Source organism: Lissotriton vulgaris, chromosome 4_1 (genome assembly GCF_964263255.1).
Source record: "Lissotriton vulgaris chromosome 4_1, aLisVul1.2, whole genome shotgun sequence".
Taxonomy (NCBI): Eukaryota; Metazoa; Chordata; class Amphibia; order Caudata; family Salamandridae; genus Lissotriton; species Lissotriton vulgaris.
In genome coordinates, this window is record NC_141691.1 from 1900413988 (window position 1) to 1900432876 (window position 18889).

Here is an 18889-nt window from a genome sequence, read left to right on the forward strand (position 1 = left end):
TAGCATTTCACACCAACAACATACACACACTATTTATGTGCACTTAGTCACCACAAGTACAACACCCACAACCACTAAATAAATATTTTTTTGTGTGTCACTGCAGGTGTGCATTTCACCACCATAAATCATAAGATGAACACTTATGCATGGCACACAAAAAACTGTATATAAGAGCAATGTAAAAATGCACGTAGCGAGAGCCAATGTTAACACACGATCCATAGTGAGACAAGTGACACAGAAGCCTATCTTATATTTTGGCGACAACAGGGTTGCTAAGCGTCATGGTCGAGTAACAGCAGCACAGGAATGACCTGGATGATGGGGTTCAAGAAGGAAACGGAAGTGGGAATCTGAAAGAGAGTGCGTTTTTACCTCTTGTTCCTTGTTGTAATAACCTGAGTTTGGAGGATTCCTACCCGCAGGTTTCTTGGCTAAAAGGCATATTGTAATCGGCTCGGCTGTAATTTTGACGGGGCTCCCTCCAACAGTGACGCCCTCAATGCAGTTGGAAGATTCTGGCAGAGATGTCGGGACTGAGACAGTCTTTCCTCCTAGGACTCGCCAACATCCTAATACAGCGGGTAGATCTCCAAGCTGGCTGGCGGTAATGCCATTGGAAAAGCAAATGCAGGACCAGATCCGCCAACATCTAAATCAGGCCCTAATCTCCCGATGCCTAAACGAGTTCACACCATATGCAACCATTAATAAATAAATAAATTGATGGGCTGTCCACAAGCTTGTGTTTTATGTAAATATCTCAGTGTGCTTCTGATTTTGCTGTAAAGATCCTTGCGACCATCAGTGCACAAGCGTATGACCGTTTTTTTTCTAATTACTATTCTTTGTATATTCTGTAACTCTATAATCTAAGCATCTAAAAGTAGGTGTATATAAATGCGGTCTTTGGCCTACACAGAAGAAATTCTATCTTCCGTAAACCAGATCAAAAGGGTTAGTGTATGGAGAAACTGTGCGACAAGATCCGACATTTGGCGACAAGATCTGACTTTCATTGCATAGTACAAAAAAGCAGTTTAGAGGAACAACGGATAGGGTATCTATGCAAGGAAAAAATGTGGTTCCAGCCCACATTTTTTCCTCATAATCACTGCGTGATTTGCGCAGGATCCGGAAGTATAAATGAGGTTTTGTTTCCAAATTTGAAATTGAGAAGGCAGAGAAGGTGCAAGAGATCCCAGTGTTAAGACCTGGTTTCGCAAGCAGAAGTGTGAGACTTTCTAGGAATAAAGATTTTGCACTTTAATGGTTCATAAGTGAGATGGGTCTGTGCTCTTGTACAGTTGTGCTCTTTCCAGCCGTGCTCTTTCCAGCCATGTTACCAGGGCAGGTTTCTTGGTAGTTGTCGATCGCTTAAACCGCTCATTAAAATTGTACCCCTGGAGTACTTTCAAGCTTGAAAGGTAGGAGTACACAGTACTACACATGGCATGTTTAATGATACCACTGATTAGGATATTAGTTATAGCACTGATGCAGGGCTCGAGTTGGGGTACCACGCGGGTGGACGGCGTCCCCCCACTTATTTTACCGGGGTTGCTATCCCTCCTGCCAAACAGCTGGACTTCACTCTTTGACCTCTCTGGGACGAGGAGCTCGGCACCTTTCGTGATGTCACTTTCTGTCGTGACTTCACTTCCGGTGACAACGTCCCCCCACTTCTTTTTTTACGACTTGTGCCCTGCACTGATGATATTCTTACTAATGTTAGCCATGTCCTTAATAATGCAACATATAATACATTCCGTAATTTGATTTGGGATGCAGAATGTGATGTATGCATACCATGTCACCTAGAATGCAGTGTGCTCTATATGATTATATATTTGTTTCTTATATATTATGGTGGTCCTCTACCATATAGCGGTCTAGTACTCATTACAGTTTGCTAGAGAAATACATAGCAAGGGTACGATTAAACAATCTTGGACAAAGCCAATAGGTCTCGGTAATCCGTAAGCTATTGAAGTTGTAATGTTGCTGTGTAGCCGAGACCTAAATGGTGGCAGGTGTGATGGAGTTGAAGCTTTCATTAGCTCTTCAGAGAACTCTTTGCTGAGTTTATCTAACTAGCACCGGTGGGACCCCTGCTTCAGTAATGGAGGCTGCATTGATATTTTTTTTTTCGCAGCGAGTTGTGCGCACTTTTACTTTTACAATAGGGGCCATGTGCAGCGTCCAATCTTTTTAACACTCTCCCTCCCATCTCCATAGCTGTGTACATAGTATCTCTTTATCAGCACTGCGCCCATTTCATGAGTGCTGTGCTGGTTTCGCTTTTAATTTAATGTTGTGTGTTTCCCAGCTGCTCCCTCTCACTGTCTCTGAACTCCCTCTCCCTCCCCCTCCTAATCAGTCATTGGGGCTCCAGCGGAACACCGGAGCCAGGCGGACAGAGCAGGGGGCTCAGCTATCTGTTCCTGCCCTGCTCCTCGCAGCTACCCCGGCCGTGGACTGGCTGGGGACTCCAGGGAGAACAGCGCGTCTGAACTTTTTCTATAAGCTGTTTAGAAGGGATTTTGTTTTTAGCCATACATTATTCCATGATCTCCCTGTAGTTAGGAATTGTCGTGTTGACTCCCCGCCTCAGACACTTGCTTTGTCCCCAGCACAGGAAGCTCATCTGCCGCTTGTCTTGCTTTCCAGATAAGCATAACGCTTGACTCCCGCTGCAGCGGCCAACGCTAAGCAGGTCGCGAGGCGGGGTAGGTGCACGAAACCAGCCAAGCTATATTAGTTCGCTCAACGGCCGCAAGACATCCACATCTTGCCCTCTCATTAAAAGATGCCAGGGCGAGCATGTGAGTAGCAGGGCGGAAGGTGGTGCCGGAATGGAGGCACAAATGGCAAAAGGAACACTCCTGCTGCATCCTCAACCACGGCCCGCCCGACAACTACCCCACCACCCCCACATGTGCATGGTACTTTGCACCCGGGAAGCGCTGCCTCACCCCCCAACGCCGACTTCACCCCTGCACAATACCGGGACACCGACTAAGGGAAATTCCTCACACCATCACATGCGAGGCAAGATGACATGTGAGAAATAAACGACGCGCACCGCGCCGATCCCCCGAAAGCTCCCTCGGCTCTTCCCCAAAGGAGGGAAACTCGACAAGCCCACACGGGCTTGGCGCATTCACCCACATGAACGGAGGCCCTGTAGCCGCGCACGCAATGGGCCCTACCCCCCCCTCACCAGAAAGGTTGTTGCATCGCAATGCCACCCCACACTACTGACGGAGGAAGGCGGGGGTCCCCCCCCCCCTCCAGACTTACACCCGGAGCTGTCTTGTCCCCAGATCTGCCGCAGCCACGGCAATGGCCCGGAAGCGGCTTTGCCCCTGAAGGGGTGGGGAGGAGGAAGCACTCACCGCACAGCTCCAGGAGGTCAAGGAGGGCGACGTCCAAAACGGAGGTCAAAAGGCAACGGGCAGTACCCGCTCAGGGTCCAGGCCGGGGAGGGCGAGGGTCAGCGCAAGCAGCAGCCAACGCACAAAGAGGGCGCTTGACCCTCGCCCCCTGGGCTATATAGATACCCCTCCCCTCAGGAAACAGGAGGTAACCTCACGGGGGCACCAATGATCCTACCCAACCACTAGACCGCTCAGGGTCTGTGCCATCCTATGGCACTAAGGGTGGCCGCCCTCGTAGGTGGCCACCTTTGGTGTCCCGGGGCAGCCAATCAGGAAGCTCATCTGCCGCTTGTCTTGCTTTCCAGGTTAATGCCTTGTAGCACGGTTACAGAGTGTGGCGAGCAAGGAGTTTAGTGGCATATTTAATCTCCGGCCTTAATGCATTTGGCTTTTCCTTGTTTTCAGTCATTGCTTAACTCCTGTGTGCCTGACCAGCTCCAGACATTGAGTTAGTGCGTTACCCCTTTATCATGGCTCTACCAGCGCTGGTTGCAGAGTACAGTTTCAAGGCAGGTTCTGGCAGAGCCTCTGTTTTTAATTGCTTTCTGAACGAAAAATGGTGAGTCAATGACCGAAGCTGGATCTGGAGTGTGTTCCATAAACTTGTTGCATTGTATGAGAGCAAATGGCCACCGGCTCGTACTCTCAGGACTTTGGGGGCTGTTGGCTGGAATAAATTAGCTGATCTCAGGCTTCGAGAAGGCTGATAAAAGGACATCAAAACGCAGTTGATTTTTGTGCCCGTACCCTATAGGGTTTTATGCGCTATGCAAAATGATTTGAACATTATGCGTTCTTGGATGGGTAGCCAGTGTTGGGCTTTTAGTTCCAGTTTAGCCGACTGAGTTCTGGGGATGTTGTGTAGCAGCCTGGCTGCACAATTCTGCACCACCTGCAGTTTCCTTGTGGTATTGTTCGGGGAGCACGGGTACAGAGAGTTACAATAGTCAAGCCGGGGCAACACTAATGCTTGAACCATAGTCCTGCGTGCAGTTGCCGGAAGCAATGGCAACATTTTCTGCAGTTGCCTTATAATGCCATATCAAGTAGCTGCTACTTGTACTGCTTGATGGTCCAACTTTAGTGTCCTGTCTAGCCATATTCCTAAGCTTTTGATCCTTTCTTTGGGTTTTGGAGGTGGGCCCAAACAAGTGGGTCATTTCAAAGAGGGAGAACTGATAGTGTGACTGCCAAGGATCGTTATCTCGGTCTTATCTCCGTTAAGCTTGAGATACGACTGGTCCATCCAAGTGGCCACCATTCCCAAGCAGGCTTCAAAGTTGACTGACACCTTCTTATGGTGATTTAGAGCTACCACTAGCTGAGTATTGTCTGCATAGGTCACAATCTGGACCCTGTAAGGGAGGACTATCTCAGCAAGGGGTCTTAAATACACATTGAAAAGGGTGGGGCTCAATGAGGACCCCTGTGGTACTCCACATGTTAGCTGGACCTTTCTTGGGGTATAATTGCCTTCGAATACCTGGTATGATCTGTCTGTTAGGAAGGATTTGAACCAGGAGAGGGCTTTGCCTGACACTCCCACTGCTTAAAGTCTGTTAAAGAGAATGTTGTAGTTGACAGTATCAAACGTGTTGCTCAGGTCAAGCAGGATGATCACCACTGTGCCTCCTGTATCAAGGACTTTCCATGATTCCTCCATAACTGTTAACAAGGCTGTTTCTGTGCCATGGTTTGGTCGGATTGTGTTTACAAACAACAAGGGAGCCCCAATGAGTCAGCATAGGACCTCGGGGAATATAATAATTTTAAACAACAGTGGTCCCATGCACATATTATGATAAGAACAATAAATATAGACAACATTGATCTATATTGGTTTTGACATGTCCAGCTGGACAGAGGTCGCAATCTTTACTTGATCAACAATGGAGAAGACAAAGAATTCCTTCAACAATTCACCGCATTGGGGCACAAGCCTGCACCCATGCACATACAGATAATTACAGTTAAAGAAGAAAGGAACAAAACAGGGCTATTAGGCAAAAACTGAGGATTTCTGTGAATTACAATGAGACTGAAAATTCAAGTGGCACCTTTACATATACATGCATTCTCTGGAAGGAACACATCCCGACTGACCCGGGTTCCTCTACCACGGCCACGCGATCTAACTGACGCGTCGCTGGTAGCTCCTGATTCTGGGCAGCCTGACCAGCCATCTCCTCCTACTCGTTATCACGAGTACGCCAGGGTTATTCTTCCCTAGGCAATAGAGGCTAACATTTATTAGGCTTCACCTAATGTCCTGATGATGATCCCCATGATTACTTAGCGGGATCGAAACGTCGTCGACCTTTGTGTGCACCCTATACAGAACGTATATTATTTACCATGTATATGTAAAGGTGCCAATTGAATTTTCGGTCTCATTGTAATTCACAGAAATCCTCAGTTTTTGCCTAATAGCCCTGTTTTGTTCCTTTCTTGTTTAACTGTAATTATCTGTATGTGCTTGGGTGCAGGCTTGTGCCCCACTACGGTGAATTATTGAAGGAATTCTTTGTCTTCTCCATTGTTGATCAAGTAAAGATTGCGACCTCTGTCCGGCTGGACATGTCAAAACAAGTATAGATCAATTTTGTCTATATTTATTGTTCTTATCATAATATGTGCATGGGACCACTGTTTAAAATTATGGTTTGGTCGGAAGCCTGTCTGTGAAGAATGTAAAATCGAGTGGCATTCAAGGTAATTAGTGAGGGTCTTATTTACATGTTTTTCTAAAATGTTGCTTGTCATGGGGAGTAGTGAAACCGGCTGATATTTGCTCCACACTTCCGGGTTGAGGTTGTTTTTTTTGGTAGTGCCTTAACCATGGCATGTTTCCACGACCTAGGCACTTAGGTGGCAATTATGGAAGAGTTGAGTACTTCCACTAATACCGATAGTATAACCTCCTTTACCTTGTGCATCAGGTGCACCGGGGCTGCATCACAAGGCGATCCTGATTTAATTATGGTGAAAAGTTGGAAGAGCGTGGCTATATCTAACGTGGGAAGATCTTCTAGAAGAGCAGATCAGCCCTCCACACTTTCTGATTTAGAGTCCAGGTTCTCGGGGCCAGAAGCTGGGGGGGAACGTATTGTATATATCCAGAATTAAAAAAAAGAAAAATTCTGCTAATTCCATACAGCGTTTAGGTGCAGACTCTGCGAGTAATTCGGTCTGGGGCAATTAGTCCGTTTTTTTGCTATTCGAGCGATTTCCCTAGGAGGATTGGCTGCCCCATTAATTTTCTCCTCGTAGTATAGTGCCTGAGTTCTTAGATTCTGTCTGATATATTTTGATAGCTTCTCTGTATTTCTATTTTTTCTCTAAGCTGTAATCTTTCCTCCAGGCCCTCTCATGTTTTTTACATTTTTGTTTAAATTCACTTACTTTAGGGGTGTACCATGAAGATCGTTTTTCTTTAGGTCTTTTTTTTCCTAACAGAAACCACCCACCCACCCATCCAGACTCACCAAGGTGTTAACACCACCTGTAGACGTGTTATATAACGTTATGTGCCGTTTTATAAGCTGATCCTTCATTTTTAGAAAACGTTTCTCTAAATTTCTTTCACATCTTGTGTGGGACGCCAATCCAGTTACCTCGTAAGGAGGTTTGCTATCTAAATCTTCATCTCAATCTTTTTTTAAGCCACGTGAACGTGTTTTCCTAGATGGATATTGTTCGAGGAAATTGTTGGAATAGTAAAATCTTAAACACACAGTTCTACTAGTTTTTTTTTCACTATGGTCAGTTTTTCTGTACAGAAGTGTTAAACTCTTGAATTACATTGGAGCAATGGCTCTCAACCAGTGGTCTGCTGACCACTGCGAGCACCGCAGCTGTTTAGGGAACTAAATATTAGCAGATTAATAAAGCTTGCACTCATAAATATATGCAGAATTAAAATGGAAAAATAAGAAATACTCTGTAAATAGCTTGTGTGGCCTTGTCCTTCCTCTTGTGTGTGTCCCTTCCCTGGAACATGAAGGCTTTTCAAGTGTCTTTCCACTGCTTGCTTTCCAGTGCTACAATTTTCTTTTGTTTGAAGAACTCCATACATTAGAGTGCACGTGTAATCAGTTGCCTTCCTCCATCTACTTTTCTTCCTCTCTGTGTTCCTATTTGTCACCTGTCTGGTTCTCCCAGACCATTCAGTGTAGCACTTGCTCTCATGTACTTCTCCACCCACACTGCTTTCATCACCTGTTTGGCTCGCCATAGCCTATGTCAAGTTGCTGTCTCTCCTGTTTCTTTTCCCAAACCTATTCTTTGTTGCTTCCTTCCCTTGCTCTCTATCTTGCTTTGCACCTCTCGAGCCCTTACAAGTTGCTTCCAACCTTCCATGCCCTCCATGTTGTTGACCCCTGCTATGCCCGTTATAATGCTTCCCCCACCCACATCGTTTGTGATGTTCGTCCACCCACATCATTTGTGATGCTTCCCCCACTATAGTGCTACTTATTTTTTATTTACCAATCCAGGTTTTGTGGGTTTCTCAGTCACGCTTAACATCATTGTGGATGTAGTGCAGCATTGCTGGAAACCTTAGCAAAGCCATTACGGCCTAAATATGAGACCTATTGGCTTTGTAGCAATTTGCCCTCCCATCTCCTTTTCCCATTTCTTCTCATTCCCCTACTTCTTCCTCATCCTATAATCTCTTTCCTACATCCTACCCTTCCGTTCACTTTCTTCTATAATTGTCTTTTTGATTTCTCACTCTTTCCCTTCTCTTTAATATCCTTATTTTTGCCATTTGATACCCCCTTTCTCCCATTTTAACTTTTTCTCATCCTCTCTAATGTCGCTATCGACTTATTCTTTCTAGTCTCCTTGCTATCTTTCACACCATCATTTTTATTGCCTTCTCTCTCTGATCTGAATGTTGCCCTTATTCACTCCCCTTTTTCCTTTCTTTATTTTTAACATTTTCTCCCAAGGCAAACGCACAACGGCAGTTTGACTTTTAACCTTTCACCTTTCACCAGGCCTCAAAGTTTCCCAAAAGGCCAATCTTTCCTGTGTTTTTCAAAGTCTTTATCCAAAACACATAGATAAAAGACACCGTCATTTGCAATACCCAAAGCTCTAACTCACGCCTAATGCATTGCAAATGCTTGTCTTTAAATATCATTAACGCAAGCACTGAAATGTCTTGTGCTTTGTGTTTTGTTTTGGATATGTGACAGGATTGATTTCACAGATGCACCCATGATATATAGTCTGTTTTTGTGTTTTTAATTTCTGCCCAAGATCTAAAAAGAAACGCTTAGTGAAATGGGAATGTTGACCACTCTTAAACGTGCATTTAATATTGATGACTTATTAACTGCAAGTGGTGGTAGGAGTTTAATTTGTTGTCTGTAACTGGCAGTTTAAACTTAAAGTTCTCTTTTGCCAGTAACAGCAAGGGCCTCTTCATTATACTGCTACCGAAGGGTGCCATCTTTCCTAAATATATCACATGCTTCACGCCTTGATGTCATTGATCTATCAAAAACAACCACATCCATGAACCCAAAAGAAGGACTGTTTCGCCAACCCTGCCAAGTACCATGCATCAGGTGTTAGACTAACGCATTTCAGTGTGGTGATCCGCATCACCTCACTGAAATGCAAAGTCCCGCATTATAGCGCCTCAGTTTCAAAGCTGAGATTGCTGCTATAATTATCAAGCACCGCTGCGGTGGCAGCGCACAGTGTGCGTTGCTTCCTGCAAACTAAGGGTGCTCCTTGGCTCAGAGGAGGATGGGTCACGTCAGAGCCCAATTGCTACTTAGTGTCTTGACTGACAAGTGACTTTAGGTGGGCCTGGCCCCTGCTTGCTGAGGCAGGAGCGGGTGGGCCGCCACGCAGATCAAAATTGGCTGCTGGAGCAATCGTGATCCCGTCCCCATGGTTGACTGCCGCAAACAATAATGGCTTGCTTTTGGTAGCCTACATACCTGGGGTATCCGGTGGCTGCTACTGGACCCGGCCCCATTGTTGCCATCATGGCTACATGTGTGTAATCAGGGCTGAGCAGCAGAATAATTGCTGCGGAACTTAGCCACAGTCCGCGGTACTCAGTATAATCATTGCTTGCGGCCAGCGGGCCGCCAATTGCCGTCGACGGTGTTCCGAGTCAGGTCAGTGTTTATTTTATATTGATATAACATCATGGCCTGTGTCCCGCAACGTGCGGTGTCCCTCTGTGGATCCTTGGGAGAACGGGGTATCTGAAACAGTTTGTGGCCTGTTTTATTTCTTGGTCAAGGCCCCTCCCCCTCTTGTTTTTTCTCCTTACAGGCAGAGGAGAAAAAGCCAGAAGCAGCACATGAAGGTGGATTCTTCACTTAGTGAATCCAGAAAGCCTCAGTCTGCCTGGCCGGCCAGATCAGCTATCAGAGCACAGCAAGCAATATCCCATAGGGAACAAATATTTATTAGAGCGTCTTGTTAAAAAGCGTAGGCCATGTCCGGTTTATTCTTGGTGCCCAATGAAATGGCACAATTTACGTTCGATTTATTAGGGCGTCTTCTTAAAGTTTTAAGAATTTCGACCATTTACTCCAGTACAAACGGACAGTGCAAACACAGGTGAACTTAGCACCCAGGTGTATGTATAAAGTGTGGATCATGTCAATGATGAAGCATGCCACCAACTAGGTTGGTGGGTGAGGGCTTCATGAGCACACCAAACAGGTGCTCTTTCCTCCTATGACAAAACATACCCGAGTCCCTAAAACCTTTGTCCTAAAGGCACAAGCTAGTCTCTTTTTGATTAAAATACAATCACAGTACCTTCCCATAAATTACAGCTACCTGCTTAGTTGTGACCTAAATGTGTGTCCCCCACTCTCAGCTATCTAGCGCAGCTGTGCTTACTGCTCATGTCGCTGTATGCGAGTCACACAGCTAATTATAATTGCATTATGAATGTCTTTAAGTGTTGTTAGAACCGGGGTCTCTAGTTGGCAGGGGTATGCACCCTAGTCCAAGTAGGGACCACCGCTTCCGACCTGGTAGCTTGGCGCAGAGCAGCAAAGGCGTAACTCCAGAGGCAATGTGTAAAGTATTTGTGCAACACACAACAGCGATGACACAGTAAAAACACTCACAAAAGGAACACCACACCAGTTTTGTATAAGAATAAGAATTTCTTTATCTAAAAGATATGCAAGAACCAAAAGCAGGTAAATCCAGCTCCAGGCAAGATCAATAATAAAAAGGATTCCAGTTTCCAAGCAAGATCAATAATCAATAAGAATGAATCCAGTTCCCAGGCCTGATCAATAATAAAAAGGATTCCAGTTTCCAAGCAAAATCAATAACCAATAAGAATGAATCCAGTTCCCAGGCCTGATCAAATCACCAAAAGCTCAGGTGTGCCAAGGGCTCCTGCTGATAATGTCTTTCTCACAGTGTCCTTGGATGGCAAAAGTTCACTTGAGGTAAGTCCTTATGGTCAAAATTCACTGGGGGAAGGTTCCTAGGCCAAAGTTCCCTTGTAGCATAATAAGTGTGCCTCTCATAGAAATGATGCTCCCAGTGTAGGAAGTGCGGCTGCCCAGGCGCTGCTGGTAATGCTAAAAAATGCCCCAGTGTCAATTACCAAGTAATTATGCCCCCGTAGGCCGGTCAGTGAAGGACGGTTCCCAGCCAAGCACAAAGCTCACACTCCAGGTACCCGGCCAACCCGCACCCCGCCCCCTCGCAGCAGCCTGGTTGCACTGAGGCGTTACCTGGGGTGGTGGTTGCGGGCGCGGGTGCGAGGCTCCTCTCCCACTGGGGCCTCGGGCTCAGCAGGCGCTACACGGGTGGGGGTCACGGCCACACAGCGCTCCTTTAGCACAGCGCTTAACAGTGTCTCCAAGTCCGGAGCCTCCGGCCACGCAGCGCTTCGCTTCTCAGCGCTACACAGCGCGCTCCGGTCCCAGTGGCGGTGACCTCAGGGCCAGTTTCAGTCGGCTTGCGCCAGAAGCAGAGGCAATCACAGAGCCCTCGGGAGGATCACGGGGCAAGCAGTGCTGAGGGCAGGCACAGCGGTGCAGGGCAAATCTTGAGTGTGTTGTTGCTGTTCCAAAGGACAGTCTTTAAAACGCTGTGGTCCAAGGACAGGTAGTTTCCTTTAGCTTAAAAAGGATGCTGTCCCAAAAAGGCAATCTTTAAAAGGTTGAAGACTCCTTAAAATGTGGTTCAAAGAAAAGTAGTTCCTTTGGGATGTTGTGGAGACACTCTGGTGGTGATGTTGCAGTCTCCCATGCAGGGCAGGATCAGCAGACAGTAGGGCAGCCCAGCAGGTTGTGGGGCAGCAGTTCCTTGGAGCAGTCAGCCTCCTTCCCAGTGGCAATTCTCTTGCGCAGCAGTCCTCACTCCAGCAGGGATTCTTCCAGGTCCAGCAGTGTAACAAGAAGTGAGGCCAGGACCCTCCCTTATATATCTTTCAGTCTAAGGGCTAGAAAGTGGTAGAAGTCTCTGGAAGGGTCTGGGGGCAGGGGCTTCTGGAAGAGTCCAGGGAGTTCTGGTATGTTCCCTGCCTTCCCTGACCTAGCTGTCACAGTGACGAGAGACAGGCTACAGTGGGCAGCCCATCACAGCTCATCCCAGGGATGAAGGTGTGAATCACCACTCCCACCTCCCAACCCAGGCAGGCTATCAGTATGCAGAGGGGAGGGGGGAGTCTGCAGCCTAATCTAAGTGTAGGCAGGGAAAGGTCCACTTCCTAAAAGTGGGATTCCTAACATAGTATTGCCCAAACCCTATATATCATTGGAAAGGGTTCCCCGCCCGAGTCCAACAAGACCAAACATGACAGACTTATTAGGTCCCTGTCAGAAGTTATCCCATAAGGAGATGTTCCCAATATTAGCCTATGGAGGATTAGCCTTACTGCAGTAGCAGTGGCTTGTGGCAGATATGCCAGCCACACAAGGTTTTCAGGGGAGAGCACCCGCACCTCAGCACTGTTTAGCAGTGGTGAGGCGCCCAGAGTCCTAAGTCCAACAAAATGTAAGGTCAAAATGGGAGGCAAAAAGGGCAAAAATGTAGGGGAGACCACCCTAAGGCTGACAGGTCTAACAAGTGTGCTTTGGAGAACACCTGCAACATATGAAGAAGCATACTGTTATGTCCATGCTGTCTTCAATGTATTTCTCTGCGCAGATTTCCAACCGTCAAAATCGATGTAAAACAATGCAGTTGGAAATATATCTTCGACGTGCTTCTCACTTTTCAACAGTGTTGACTGTGGAACAATGTGATCCAAAGCTCATGCTTTATAAGTACCCACACTGATTAGACATGTCAGTTATAGTGAGGAGCACGGGTACTGGACCTTTTTCTGGCTTAGCCCCCTATTTTTGATTGATCGTAAATACTGTTTACATGTTTTGCATCGTTAATTAAGTAGTAAACGAAGCTCAGCATGGGCCGTCTCTTTTTTTTTTTACTTTTAAAGGATTTCCTGTTTCCCATGTTTACAGCAGATATTGACAGCTCTCAGAGAGGCAGAACTCCCTAAATAACCACCTGGGTCCTTAGATGTAAAACCTGAAATTATCTGATTACACATCCCTAAGCACAGGCAAAAATGCGGACAGCCCCAGTGTGTCTACAAATAATATAACACTGAAAAGACTTGAATGAGATGGGCGCAGAAGCAAAGATTGGAGGCTCCACACAGCATTTGGCATCGGTATGCATGAATAGCAACCTGCCTATTTTTAATTTGACAGGTCACACTTAGTGAATAATAAAGTAATTGCGATAAAAGTGTGTCTGCCAATTGTAATCACTTTTTTGTCACAACGTGAAATGCGATTTTTCGCTATTCCATTGCACCTACACCTTTTTATTTTGTTTGGACACTTTTTCTTTGGGACAAAATGACTGCTGATGATGAGAATAGTGGGCTTATCTGGTTAGTACCTACCAGTAACCCCGTTGGTGGTGCGCCCGTGATGGGTAATTTTGTCCTGTGCACTTTTTTCACAGTACTTTCTGCTTATTCAGAAATTTTGTGTACTGAATGTATTGAGAAGCGTGTAAACTATATTTCAGTCACTAATTGCCTTCTCGAGGACTTTCTATGGAAAAAGGGTTTTAAATGAATGGCTATAAAAGTGTTGCAAACTACCATATATGAAAGAAAAAAGAGGAGTTTTTGAAGTTTTCAAAAAAGTTGAAGTACTTGATCCACTTTCCATTTGTAAATGATTTGCCTTCGAGACCGGGATTTTGTGTATTTATGATTGTTGAGTGGAGGTCGAACCGTGTCTGTCTTCCCTCTGCGCTCCTGTTTGAATAGAAGGTCTAATCCATACCATTCCAACATACGGATGTGGAAGAGATTTATAGATGATATCCTGATTTTTTGGACAGAGGACTCTGAATCCTACTCCAATTTCTTCAGGTGGATCAGTGACCTGAACTAGCACTTCAAATTCACCTGCACTGTCTCTCCTAATCAGATTGCGTTCCTGGATCTGACAATAAAACTTGGAGGAGGGTGCCTTATGACTATCATGCATAGGAAAGCACTGATCGGAATAGCCTTCTGCTATTTAGTAGTCACCATCCCAGAGTCTTAAAGGAAAATCTCCCCTTTGGGCAGTTCCTGAGGGTGAGGAGAAATTGCAGCACGTTGGAAAGATATAGGTCAGAAATCCTTGCCAAAAATCTCGCCGCACGTGATTAACCACCATGCAGTATAGCACTCTCCAGAAAGAGAGCAAGAAACAATAACCATGAAGGGTTGTTAGAACACAGAGAGAGAACCCCCCACTGAAACTCTTACCTTTGTAACCGGCTTCCAATCCACTATCAAAAGCAAAAAAAAAAATTGGAACATCTTGAATACATGCTCAATGAATTTGGTGCCACCACGGTTCACATTCAAACGTTCCAGAAACATCAAAGACATGCTGATCCACACAAGACCTAAAGGGACGTTAGGGAACCAACAGAGAACACTATGGCAATTACCACCTCTGAAAGGCCATTACCCATGTGACACATGCAAAGCATGTGCTTTTACAGCAGTACAGAAGACCATCACTCTCAATAACTTTGCTTTTACAGCAGTACAGAAGACCATCACTCTCAATAACTTTTTCACTTGGGAGATGAGGTCACACACAAATTGCAACACATCAAATTGCATATATCTGATTACGTGCCTGTAATTTACACTATACAGGGATGACTACCCGCCCAATCAAACTACACATATCAGAACATCACAGCAACTTTCGCTGTCATAAGAACAACACGAAAATGTGCACCCATTATCTTGAAAAAAACCACACACCAGAGTCATTGAGATGGGTAATTTTGGAAGCATTCCCCAAAATAACAAAGAAACCTCTCTTCACAAATGAACAAAGGTTGACACTCAGGTTATCCTCACATGACACAGGGCTCAATGAAGATATACCATGGAGTTCGCTTGGAGTCTGAACATAACAAGGCGTCATGCAGGAAGAGGTATACAGGGTCGGGACAACAGGGCCATGAGTTCAATCCCCTGAATAAACATAGCCTACATATGCAGCCCCGCACCAAACATATTTGCACATCTCTGCCCCCGAGATGAAAAACAACATAACTTTTGTAAAGTGTGGATTAGTACTTAGACTTGAGGGAGAGAACACCACCCACGTGACAACATCAACCTACTGATAATATTGGGTTGTACAATCCCCCACACGAGTTCTATGAGACTCCAAGATGGCTGAGTGCAATCTCTTCATATAACTTACTAGATTTATCAAACTGCCGACCTAGATCCAATGACGTCATACACCACTTCAAAATGGCCGACAGAAACGGCACATTGGAAGCACCTCACTCGCATTTTGACCTTAAACAAACAAATTCTGGAAGGTAGTAATTCCCAACCAGGATTAAGAATATTGGTCACCTTTGGCCACATACCCTATTATACTCAAACTGCAATAGGGACAAGACAGTCCTAATACACTGGTACAACACACCACTCCAAAATGGCTGCCTAGCACGACGTATCTCTACCATTGGAAAAACACACTGACTCACGAGGGCCCGCCCCATGACATGAGACGAAGACCTTTATAACCAGGGAAACCGGTGAACGCCTCACCTCCCGGACCATGTAGGAGTGGGTAGGTCGTGGCAGACACGGAATTCGCTGAATCATGAGTATTTTGATCAAACGCGCGCCCCCTGATTCACCTGCACGGTAACTGGGGCTAGTTTGTTTATTGCCGTTAGGGTGGGAAATCCTGCCTTTTCAATACAGTTTTATACAATCAGGCCACTTCCTTGACCGATTGTATCAGCTACACCTCCGCACTCACCTGCCCCTTTGACCTCCCCAAGCACCAGTAATAGCACCACAATAAATTACAGGATGAGACGGATGACAGCCACCCAGCAGCATGAAGAGCATGCTCGCGGCAAGCCAAATGCTCCATTCGGGATAGCATGACTATCGGATAGCACACACGCCCATACAACAGGACTTGACAAAAGGGAAAATTCAGGGCAGGCACATATTAATACCACAACTGCACACAGCTATTACTAAGCTTGTCACAGAGCGGGGGATACAACTGAGAACTTGAGAGACAGAGAGCCGGTAGAGGGAAAGCCTACCCCTTACTTGACATCCTCACAACAACAAGGTTTCTGGTCGGATAAATGACCTAGATTAAGTTCCTGAGTGATGGCCTCCACATCGGCCACTATCCCATACACGAGGTGTATTATACACTTGAGACAGGTGCACAGACAGAGTGGGCCAAGGAGGTTTTTAATTTAATAATGTATACCACATGACACACACCTGACAGGCCAATAAGCTAAATATGAGCCCTTGCACTTGGGAGCTAGTTACTGAATCGATACCCTGCACAAACCTACTAGTTGGTCCAATTGAAAAAAGATCTCCGACAAAGTGCCCCTAACATAGGGAGCCCGTTGGGGATTGCACCGCCGACCCAACAAAGAGCAGCCCAGATGATGAAGCATGACACCTGAAGAAAGGGTGTGTGAGGGCATTTCAATCCAATACATGGATCCCCAACTCTGAACCCCCTGGGTCAAGTTGTTCACTGTTTCCCTGACTCTGACACTATCATTGAGGAACAGCATAACTTTTGTTTTCAATAGTGTACTTGGTCCCTGCTCTTGGGGAGAGGTAAACACAGGATAAGGCATGACAAATGTATGTATGCCTTGGAAAAACAGGGAGAAAGAATAGGAGAGCAACGATGGAGCCAGTAAATGGGAAGCCTGTGGGCGGTTTGAAGCCCACAAAGTATACACAAGAAGCGAATGCTGATGTGCCAATACTGTGGGTTCTTTCTTAAATTACTTAGAAGTCACAAATTAATCACTTCATGTGACCCCCCAAAAAACTTTGTACTTTATTATATTTCAATACAAAACTATTTTTTGGGGGCAATTTCTGCATAAATCATTACAAACACCACTACCAAAATTTAAGGAGACACTTCTGCCTCAACTTCATCTATTTATACCAGAAATGTAATCAAAAATAACTGGCCAAAACTTATTGAAACAAGGAACATAAATGACAAATTTTACATAAAGAAAGACAAATACTTAAGACACTAATGTGAAGAGACAAACATACCCTAATAGGTTTGACATTATTTACACTTTTTTCCAAACTTGTATTTAAGCATAATCCCAAACAGTGTTCAATTCGACAAACAGTCCCTAGTCTGTTGAATAATTGATTTTACACTCCTCAAATCATTTGTTTTTCCTCTTCAGGTTCAAAAAGCTATTTCTTGAGATCAGCCGATCTTTGTTCTCGAATGAATTAGAAACCATCTTCAATGTCCTTGATGTCCAATTGTCTCGGTGAGTATCTATTCCTTCAGTCACAGATGCCGGACGAAGAAATGCTGGATGCTGCGACGATTTGAATTCAGCTCACAGAAGGAAAGATTTGCACCTTTGAATTAGACAGCAGCGTCCCTTTAGATATCGAAGCAACTCTGAGATACCTGTCCAAGGAGAAGTATTTAGATTATGGACATTGAAGATGGTTTCTAATTCATTCTAGAACAGTTGAGAGTGGCTGATCTCAAGAAATAGCTTTTCGGTCCTGAAGAGAACCCCAAGATTGAAAAGTGGGGTTCGAAATGCGCCGACCGTGTTTTTTCCAAACAGTGTTATAACAATTATTTTGTCCTCTACTGTTTTCTGAATGAAAAAACTATTGATTTGAATAGTGTAAAATCAATTATTCAACAGACTAGGGACGGTTTGTCAAATTGAACACTGTTTGGCCTTACCCTTAAATACTAGGTTGGAAAAAAGTGTAAATAATGTGAAACCTATTCGGGTATGTTTGTCTTGACAAGTTTATGTCTTAACCTCATTGATGCTGGTGACGGAACCACTCCGTCACCAGCCACGGACGCGCTGTGCTGGTGACGGAGTGGTTCCGTCACGGCGCCTGATTTCTCACCTGCACGGCGTGTTCTATTGAGCAGGCGGGGCCGTGACGGAAGCACTCCGTCACAAGCACAGCGCCCTGAGGCTCGTGACGGAGTGGCTCTGTCACGAGCAAGGCGGCGCCGCGCGGCCCCCCTCCCCCTAGCGCTGCGGCGGAATTACCGCCGCAGCCAAGGGGTTAAGTATTTGTCTTTGTGTTCCTTAATGTCAAATTTGTCATTAATGCTCCATGTTCTATGTCAACAGGTTTTGGTAAGTTATTTTTTTAACATTTCTGGTATAAATAGATAACGTTGTGGCAGAAGTGTTTCCTTAAATTTTGGTTCTGGTGTTTGAAATGATTTATGCAGTAATTGCCCAAAAAAGTAAAACAGAATATGAATAGTTTTGTATTGAAATATAATAAAGTACATTAAAATAAAGTTTGTTGGGGGTCACATGAAGTGATTAATTTGTGACTAATAAGTAATTTAAGACATACCATCAGTATTGTCACGTCCATTGTTGCTTCTTGATTATTGGGCTCAGCCAGAACCCTTTTATGTTGCACAAAGTATATAGAGCATGTCTCGCCGAAACCTAAAAAGGTAGGATAACTTGTAAACTAACCGGACCAGGGAGAAGGTAACGGGTTTTCAGTAGCTTTCGAAGAGCACGCGTATCAAGTGAGATTTTAAAAGGTTGAGGGAGGGACGGAGTTCCAGAGGCAGGTGGCTACACCCGTGAAATGCTGTTTCGGGGCCAATGAAGTATGTAGGGCTGGTGTTTGTACGAGTGAGTTCTTGCACTGAAGTGCTGTTTGTCCTCCAGAAATGGTAAGACCTGACACTAGGTAAGCAAGGCTTGCCTGACAGAGGGCCTTGTGAGTCAGTACTGTATTATGGCATAGATGCATAGCCAGTTAAGTTCCTTCAGCACCAGTGTCGTGTGATTGAGTTCCACTTAGAAAAGATCAGCCCAACTGAGACTTAGAAAACTGT

General features: G+C 45.2%; 1 protein-coding gene across 5 annotated transcripts in view; it reads left to right on the forward strand.

The window, feature by feature from the left end:
- The window catches only part of EFR3A (EFR3 homolog A), a 1108455-nt gene that overhangs the window by 514892 nt on the left and 574674 nt on the right, over positions 1–18889 (forward strand). The window lies entirely within an intron of this gene.